Here is a 10,416-nt window from a genome sequence, read left to right on the forward strand (position 1 = left end):
ACAATGACTACAATTATGCATGCAAACAAGTAAACAGCATATAAACCAGTTAATTTCCGTTAGATCTTCTCTATGAATTATCCAGCATTTTAACCCTGAACACTTTGCCTTCGTATATTTTTTGCACACGACATGCTGAGTCAAAAGGTCAAATTATACTAGTCGTAAAAATTACACGTATAGAAGTTGATTCTTAGTGTCGCAGATAATGTTTCATCTATAGCTTATGAAGTAGATTTTGAAAGATGTCCTATACCTACTATAATCACTTTCATGAATGTTTAGACCGATTATGAACAGTCAATCGCCCTCTCATCTTCGCAAGCCAACCGTTTTCGGTCCGCTTCTCTCCCCACAAACCCTTGGCAGATTACGCCACTAAAACCGTGGCCCGCAGTGCAGACACCTAGCGGATGTTCTGGATTTTAACTTTACAATCTAGCCAATCAGGTGACAGCTTTCATAATACTGTTACTTAGTAAATGTACACAAGTATGGCGGAGACAACGAAAGAAAAGGTTGAGAAAGTTTTCAAATAAAATTAACGGTAGATCAGTTATGAGCTATAGAAAGCATATAGCGGGGCCAAGATGTATTCGTAGGTACGAGGACAGGGAGTGAAAAGTCCCTCATCTATGAGAGTTCTCCAGTGGTGTTTGGAAAATCGGCTGTATGTGTCATAATTTTCCCGCTACTAAGCATTATAAAGGAGCAGTGCAACATATGTCAGAATGACCGATTGCTGCAAAGACGATGTATCTTAGGGTTATTACCAATTCGTATTCGGAAGTCCTGAAGCTTTAGTTGGAAATGACGAATGGAGAGATATCTTTAGGCACCCTGAATTTTCGGCACGACATAGGTTGACAGCCATTGACGAAGCCCACACAGTTTATCAATGGTATGTAACCCTAGAGATGCCATACTTCCATAGATGGTTCTACTCTAAAAAGGACACTTGTTCAAATTAAATATAGAAAAAAAACCCCATTTTACAACATACATTAAATTTCTGATGATAAAGAAATTAAGTTATTCTGATATTTTTCAGGGGTGAAGGACAGAAAAATGAGGAAGCCTTCAGAAAATATTTTTCAAAGATTGGCGAGTTACGATCCCTTAGTTTGAATGTGCCCATACTTCCACTGACTGCAACAGCTAGTCCATCGAACAGGATAAAAATAATGAAAAGTTTATGCTTCAGAGAAGATTCTGTTTGCATACTTGATAGTCCTGACAGACCAAACATTAAGATAAATGTGTAAAAAAAATAATGTTGATATAAGTGATAAATTTGCATGGCTTATTGAAACACTCAACAAGGATAAAAGAAATACACCCAGACACGTTATTTTCTGTGATAGCATAAAAGACTGTGCATTACTTTACAGCATGTTTGTAAGGAAATGTGGTTCCTCCATGCTACAGATGTTTCATAGTAAAACATCAGAACATATTAAAGAAAAAATTCGGATGGACATGGAGACAGAAGAAGGTCAAATCAGAGTCCTCATCTGTACAAATGCAGCTGGGATGGGAGTGAACTTTAAAGGGCTTCATAACATCGTTCATTATGGTCAACCACACGACTTAGACACGCTCATTCAGCAGATGGACAGGGCGGGACGAGATGATAAATGCTCTAGTGAACTAATAATGTTCAAAAACCACAAAGGACGTTTGAAAAAAATTGATCTAGAAGTTTTGTCATTGATGAAAACGGATAATCAGTGCAGAAGAAGCATTCTGTGCAAAGCATGTAGTGCACATAGTCATATTTTTAACAGAAGCACCAATGCTGTGATGTTTGTGAGAAAACATGTTACTGTTCGGGTTGTCCAAAGTTAACCCATCCAGCTTTCTTAACAATGGAAGCATTATTCCAAGAACAGGAAACATTTGAACGTCAATTGTGTGAGCAGGACAAGACAATTAGAATCATAAACTGGAATCCCTGCAAGCAGCTCAAAGTAACATGCCAGATTTGTTTGGTGACCATTCTGAACTTAGTGACGAAACCATCAACAGTTTATTAGTCAATTGTCACAAAATACTTACCATTAACGATGTAATGGAATATGCAACAGTTTGGTTGTTGGATACTGCTGTACAAGTACTTCAGATATTTGATGACGTGTTTAATGACATTTTGATGTATTAATCATCTGACATAGAGTCAGATTAGTGTATTTACACCATGTTACATGTTTACATTTTACGGTATATTGTAACTGCTACAGTTATTAATCTTCTGAATTATGAATTGTATATAAACTTGGTCTATTTATTTTTCATTCTTATTCTTTTAGACACTGAAAATATTTACAAATACCATATCATTTCATCATAGTTTATCCATTATATACAACCATAAACAAGAATAAATTTGTGTAGCAGAGTTAAATGGTTTGTGTAGAGATTTACACGAGAATGGTTTGTGTAGAGATTTACACGAGATGCAGTCTACGTATATAAACATACACAATGAACAAGATTCAAATCATTTCATATGATGCAATTTCTTTATGCTTCGATATCCATATATGAAGCTTATGAAGACTGACTTTTTCAAAAACGTCCATAAAATTCTTAAAGTTTTCAAACTTTCGTCCTGGAATGTTTTTAAATAGTCCACCTGAAATCACTTCATTTAACATGAGAGTAATGTCTGATGACTTGTCAGATCTGGTTCTTGATTTTCCTGCAGTTTTGTTTTTGACAACTGCTGCTCTATGTTCTCTTTTAAGTCCTCCTGAATTTGGCAAGCTAATGCAGTTGTTTGTGCACACTTGAAGGTGAAGTTTGCACCCTGCTCTTTAAGCTTCTTCTTGACCAACTGGACACAAAGTTCAACCAAATTGTCATTTGGAATATTACCATCCACAGTGCCACTGATATTGGCTGTTGTATTCCACTTATACTCCATGGCTTTCTTAGGTGAAAGCACAGCTTGTTCATATGTCATCATCCTCCACAGCCATAGTTGGTATTTAGTGTGCCCTGCAACACTGGCACAGGGCATTTCAAATTTTGCATTCAGAAATATTCTATCTCCATCACCCATTTTGTATGCATCACAAGTGCCTCTTAATATAAGAGAAGTTTTCATGACTGAGGCACGCCAAACAGCAATCATGTCTTTGTGATGTGTTTCTTTAACTGTTTCCGTCGGACACTGCCAGTCATGCTCCTTCTCCAAGTGGCGTTTGAAGTAGCCAAGTGTCTTGTATTTCTTGCTGCATGTACATTCATACTGTCTCAGAATTGATTCTAAGAGTTGGATTAAAAAACATTCAACTCACTAAAATATGCATGAAAACAACACTTAACTCTCGGTACAAAAATAAACTTGATACAAATTATTTCTGTTAAGTACAAAATTTGGATTGAAATATATTGTATACTGAACAGTTATCCTCCCTAAGAAAAAATGTATAACCTTGTAGGTTTATATGCCTGTCAATAATGGCCTCTGCCAACTTCTTTAACCATGAGAACTGGCCCTCGGCACTACACAAGGATAAGGTGTTTGGGTTAAACTGTTGAGGATATCCATTAATGTCTTCTAAACTCATAACATCCATTGCAGCCCCAAGAATGAATGCATCTAAAGCATCCTCCACAAATGCAAAATGAGCTCTAAAATGAAAACCCAGGAAACTATTACATGCAACACACAATACATATAGGATTATTAAGTGTGGGTCATTACAAAAACATACCTGGATGCTTCCACAACTCTATCTTTCCAGTGACATCAACTCTATGAATGACATTTCTTAACTGGAATAAAGTCCCTTGTTCAAAAGAAGAGGATGGTTTGTAGAACTCCTGGTATATGGACTGTAAAATGCATTGAAAATGTTAGTTTCATAGACATGATAGAAAAGAATTGTTTGAAGTAGAAATTTAAACATTTATGAGAGCTACATTTTGTAAAACGATTATGAAACTGATCACAAAGGAACTTTTTAATGTATTTTTTAAAATTCATTTTATCAATCAAAAATGGAAAAAATATTTCTGAACTGAAAATGTTTTGGAAAGATGAGTATTAGAACTTGCCATGCTGTATATGAAAGCAATAAGCATATATGTTTGACTTCTACTGTCAATTCAATTCAATCGCTGTGCTAAAAGTTCACTAAGATTTGCTTTGCAGTTGTAATTTTGTAATGCAATAATTCACAATTTGAAACACTCTTAGAAACAAGCAGTAAAAAAATTAAACTAAATACAGTCAAATCTTGTTATCTTGAAATCAATTGGACTGTGAAAAAACTTTGAAATAGCCTCAGTTTTTGAGATATCGAGGGTAAACTACTTAAAGAATCTGTGGTTAGGACTTCCAAATCAATGAAATCACTTCGACATATCCATGGTATTCGAGGTACCAAACGGTGTTCGAGATACCAAAGTTTAACTGTATATTATATTTAGTATAGGCTATAATTAGTATTAACAGAAACTCCATGGACCAAAATGCACACTATAGAAGTTTTCAGACAGACAAACAAATGGTTTTAATCAGAAAAAGCTCATTGCAAGTGAGCTTATTGAATTCAGAAATGGTTCATGCTTTCAAATAAACAAACTTCTGTGATATAATCATGATAATCAAGGTTTATGATTATCTTGAATATAATTTATCAAATACCATCCATGTTCTTCAAAGTATGTTCATTTTTCAAATAAGGGTAACCTTCACATACTTTACAATAGTGAAATATTATTAATTTCTTTTTTCATCAAATGTAATAAAATTCTAAATAAATGATAAAAGTCAGCTGATAACCTAATGAAAGTTGTATTGTTAATATGTATATATATGTAAAAATTTCATGTAGTTGAGTGATTTTCAATGTTCACTAATACTGTACGTTATATTGATGGATTTATAATCACTTTTCTTATTTTCGGGAGCCTGGGGAGTGGTAAATAGGACCAACAGAGTATTGTAATTTATCAAACAAATATTGATTTGCTGACAGTGTAGAAATGTTGACCTAATTCAGAACTTACAACAAGAACAAATCAAAACTGGCAAAACTGGAACAGAACCATTGCATGCAGAAATACCAGCAAAAAGTTCATTATTCTATGAAGCCCCTCCGGTGTATGAATAATTCCTCCCAATTTGTGGTAATTTGTCTCACAATTAAGCATAGCTAGCTGTGCTGTATATGCACGCTCATTAGTCAGTACGTCACCACCAAACACTTTTCTTTCTATCACCTCTGCATTCTCTCCAGAAGTATGTGCTATATACATCTGGTGAATGTGTTCTAGAATACTTATCATATCATCATGCAAGTTTTCATTTTTGTCCATCAAATCCAAAATGAAGTATGTTGATCTTTTGGAAGTTTGCTCAATGAAAGGATGACTGATATATTTTGGAATACATTGTGCAAAGGGCTTTAGATATCCGACATGTTTTGTGAGAACTTTCAAGATGTTATGTGCCATGTTACTCTCAATTTTTTTAAGTTCTTGAGAGCTGGGTAGAAATGAGTGGTTAGGCAAGGTTAAAATATCATGTTTTGGTTTATCATCAGGCAAATTTGAAACTAAAACTCTTCTCTGGAGACCCACCAAGAGAAACCAGTGAAAGCTCATTCTCTGCTTTTCTTTTGTCATCGAAGATGTTGATTTTAGTATGTCCAAGTTGTCATCAATTACATGTACATCGAATGGGGGTTGAATGTCAGATTCTTTTAGTTGAGCTTCAAGTCGAGAAAAATACTTCTCACCGTAAAGTCTAGTAGTTTTACTATTTGACTGAACCACCCCAAAATTTGGACTAACTTCAAAACATGAGAACATGGAGACAGCAGGACACTGTATGACGCCAATACTGGTAAATATGTTAGGTGATGGAAGCTGAACAGTTTGTGGGGCTGTACATGTAAGAATCTATTGAATCATATGACATAGATGTCTTTGAAACTACTATATGCTGATTTTCATTCTTAGTAGAAAATTGCACATCAAAGTATGGGTGGAATGTTACAATACCCTGTGAAGTGTGTAATGGACTGGAAGTTGTGAAATGGCTTGCGCTACATGTATCAGTGACATCCCTTTCTTCAAGAACCGATACCTCTTCTCTGGTTTTCTCCATTTTGTACTGAATATTTGATTGATGTACTTAACGTATGATTGTTTCTTTAATCTTTTCCTTCTGTCTGTTCACCAGTAAAGTGTGTTTCTTTTGAGTAGATGAACGTTTCACATACGGTCCTAGGAATGCCAGCAAATCTATTGTCTACAAACAAATTCAGTACAGAGCACTATGGTTACCACATCTCCTAATGCAACCATATGTCATGCTTGATATATATATATATGTCACATTTTATATGTTGGCATGAATCAGGGTACATCTGTAATATTGCTGGCTTGGATTACATTTTTAATTATCATTGCTTGTGTATACTGATTAATCTGAGATATGCTTTAAAATTCTGAAAATTAAATATTCTTAAATTTTAACTGCAACACTGCATAAGAATGCAGTAAACGTTAGAATGTTCCATATGAACTTATTGAAAAATAATACTGATCGAATCCAGACCAGCCATATTATAAATACACGTTTTATAAAATGCATTACATGTATTGATAAATATTAATAGATTTACATGTATACATAATATTACATTATGTTATCTTGTATTCATAATGAAACATGACATTACTTCATCTGTGGCTCCTCCATGCTCCAGTAACTGATCAACTACATGGTGAATCAATGACATATTTTGATTCCTATGGTGCAGCAGTATGGCTGCTGATGACACCAAGGCCACTGGTTCTGTAGTATTCATAATGTCTGCCAGCAATTTGGAAAAAACAGGAGCTCCTTGTCTCAATTCAGCATTGATCCTCTGAAAATCTACAGAGGCCAAACAATCAGGGGAATTGCCTCGCAAAACAGATGCATCCTTTTTGCCACAAAGTAACTTACATTCTTCTTTAACATACTTCGTTATAAATTTGCATGTTTTTTCTTTGAAGTCTTTCAACTTTAATAGTTTGTTTAAAATAACTTCTGGCTTATTGCCTCGAACAAGTCCAACAGCTACACCATAGAACCCCTTTTCTTTGATAATTCTAGACCTCACTTTTTGGTCATTCTGACCTCTGTAGGACACCTACACATATATAAGCAATGTCAATTTAGAGTATCAGTTAAATACACATTTTTTTCATCATTTGAAATAATATGTATCACTTGAATTCGCAATCATAAAAATTGACAGATATAACTAAAAAATTCAACATAAAAAGTGAAAACAAACCTTTGCTTTCAATGGTGACAATGAATTTTGTCCTAAACGCTTTCTGCATGAAGAGGTTACTGTAATTGTTTTCCTTGGGGTGACTAGGACCTTAATTTTTCTTGGGGTAGGTGTGTGGAGAATTGTCCTCTTTGTTGGGGTCGCAAGAACATTACTAGTAAATGTTGGAGAAGAGGAATCATCACCGTGATCAGAGGAAATTCCAGCTGATGTTGTAAATGTCGATGTGGAAGCTTGTTGCGAATAATGTACATAATGCTTATTACGCAGCTCTTGCACTATGGAAGATTTCTCTGCTTGTAGTGTCTTAAGTTGATTTTCTAAATCGTAATCATTTTTTCCAACTTTTTTAATTTGTTAAAGCACGAGTAACACACCTACTGAGACAGACTGTCATTTTGACACGGACTGTAATTCAGAACTTCTGACAGTTGTTTAAAAACTTTAAACGAAGGTGAATGGTGGTAATCGGTCCCCATACAATCGACACAGGTCCATCGTAAATCCTTTAAACACATAAAAAAGATAAATACGGGGTGTTGACTGCCATGTTTTTTTGCGAATGTAAGCAATCTTTTCATTGGTTCCGAGATTGAACCCTGGAAGCAATTAAAAATTGGCCACGGTTTTAGTGGCGTAATCTGCCAAGCGTTTGTGGGGAGCGAAGCGGACCGAAAACGCTTGGCTTGCGAAGATGTCGCCCTCTAAAACTATCTCAATCCTCAGCCTGAAATAATCTATTAGATTTAAAGGCCTAGGCCTACTTCTATGTCTGATAAAAGTCCTATCTCTGTTACGTTACCAGTGATATCTAAAACTATCTGGACTTTCTCAACGATATGTCAGTCGTTTACAGTAAATATCCAGACATGACACAAATTTTGAACATGAAATAATGACGTAGTGTCTGTATAACAAGAAAAGATTGGGGTCAAACTTCCCGTCGAGGCCTCATCTACGTACATGTATAGTGAGAAAACGTTTGATTCATTCGACATATCATTGCTTTTAGAATGTTCTTTGAGATCAATTTGTTCGAGTAAAATTTCAGCGGTCATCAATAATAATGGCTGGTCAATGTCATGCACGTGCAGTAATAGGCCCTAGTAAACATTGCATTTTGCAGTCAACTTCTTCACCCCCCCCCCAACCCCGTTATTTAACTGAAGATGCAACGACGTGCCTGGATAATAAACCATCGTTTGCACATTGAATGCAGTTTTTAATTTATTATAAGCTATTCTCTCTGAGAAAATTTGTTACTTAGTGAATAGCCCCCCCCCCCTCTGAAATATATGTACCACAAAGATGTTAATGGCCACATGGGTCCAGTAGACGGTCTAGAAGGATATTGATTCACCAACATTTGACATGTTTTAACGATAATTACGATTTAAGATAAACAATTTGATTGCCATTTTCTCCAAACCTATTGGTGGAATATGTCGTAAAAACAATGTTCTACATTACTGTTATACAGATGACACACAAGCCTATCTAGTCTTCATACCTAAACATGACTGGCAAAATACCGCTAACCGCCTTGAGGCTTGTATGGACGAAATAAAGATGTGGATGTCCGCTAACATGCTAAAATTAAATCAGGACAAAACAGAGTTCATTGTTTTTTCACCGAAAACCATAGTCACTGACTCACCATCGTACCATCTGAACTTTGCCGACACTATTATCAGTGAAAACCTTTTGTGAAGAACCTAGGTGTATGGTTTGATTAGACACTTTGCGTGCAAAAAAGCAAATCTCATCTGTGTCTCGTGTTTGCTATCATCAACTACGTAACATCGGACGATTGCGGTCGCTCATCACAGAAGATGCGTGCAAGACCCTAGTATGTGCCCTTGTGACATCTCGGCTCGACTACGCCAATGCTCTTCTTTTCGGTATTAACACAACCGACTTGGCAAAACTGCAGCGGATACAGAATATGGCAGCACGAATCATCACTCGTACCAAGAGGAGTGATCACATAACTCCAGTGCTGATTTCTTTACAATGGCTTCCTATTGACAAGAGCAGCCAATACAAAATTATCCTCTACGTATAAAATGGCACCAAAATACTTGGAGGAGGTGATCACTGTTTACCAACCGAATCGTTCCCTAAGATCTGAAAATTCACTGACATTAGTTAGACCTAGATGTCGAACCTCCACATATGGAAGCAGGCGCTTGGATGTGACAGCAGCTACACTTTGGAACTCTCTGCCCGATACCCTCCGCCGTTGTCAGAATTTGAACACTTTTAAAAACATTTAAAAACACATCGTTTTAGACTTGCATATTATTATGTTCCCCAAACAAAGTTTGGGAACATATTGTTTTTACTCTGTTTCTTATTATTATGTTCCCCAAACAAAGTTTGGGAACATATTGTTTTTACTCTGTTTCTTATTATTATTAAGGTCTTCCGTTTTCCAACGGAAGACCTTCTAGTGATTCTACTGTTTATTAAGGTCTTCCGTCTCCTGCGGAAGACCTTACTATTATTGTTCGCGTTCTTCTTCTTCATTATTATTATTAAGGTCTTCCGTCTCCTGCGGAAGACCTTACTATTATTGTTCGCGTTCTTCTTCTTCATTATTATTATTATTATTTTCCTTGGTAGTACACGCGTTTTTCTCAGCCATTTCTCGATCGATTTTCACGAAATTTTCAGGAAAGATGTCTTTTGGTGACGAGACTTTGCTTGCAAAATTTCGTGCTTGACGTCACTTCCGGTCAGGAGTTATCTCTCTTTTAGTGACTTTTTGAAGGGCCTTGTTGTCCACACATCTCCTCCGTCAGTTTTGAAGCTAGAGTCTTGAAATTTCTACACAAGATAGAGTAAACATTTTACAAGATTTGTGGGGGATATGATTTTACCGGAGGCGATTTGCCTAAACGCTCGCCTGGACCTGAAAAAATGGATGCCCAAATTTTTCGCCGATTTCGGCGATTTTTGACCTTTGATCTCCAATATCTTTTTTCTTGCAAATATTTTGTTAAGACATGTAGAACAAAAGTTGTGCACATTTACGAGATCTTTTCGAAAATATCAAGATTTAGGGGCTAGCCCCTTACATTAGGGATCTAGAAGGGCTCAAAGTCTTCAT

At 36.0% G+C, this 10,416-nt stretch overlaps 1 pseudogene; it reads right to left on the reverse strand.

The window, feature by feature from the left end:
- Nucleotides 1-2,130: 2,130 nt before the first annotated feature.
- On the reverse strand, nt 2,131-7,701 carry LOC125665285 (uncharacterized; annotated as a pseudogene).
- Between the last annotated feature and the right edge of the window lie 2,715 nt (nt 7,702-10,416).

The sequence above is a fragment of the Ostrea edulis genome, chromosome 5 (genome assembly GCF_947568905.1).
Source record: "Ostrea edulis chromosome 5, xbOstEdul1.1, whole genome shotgun sequence".
NCBI classification, from domain to species: domain Eukaryota; kingdom Metazoa; phylum Mollusca; class Bivalvia; order Ostreida; family Ostreidae; genus Ostrea; species Ostrea edulis.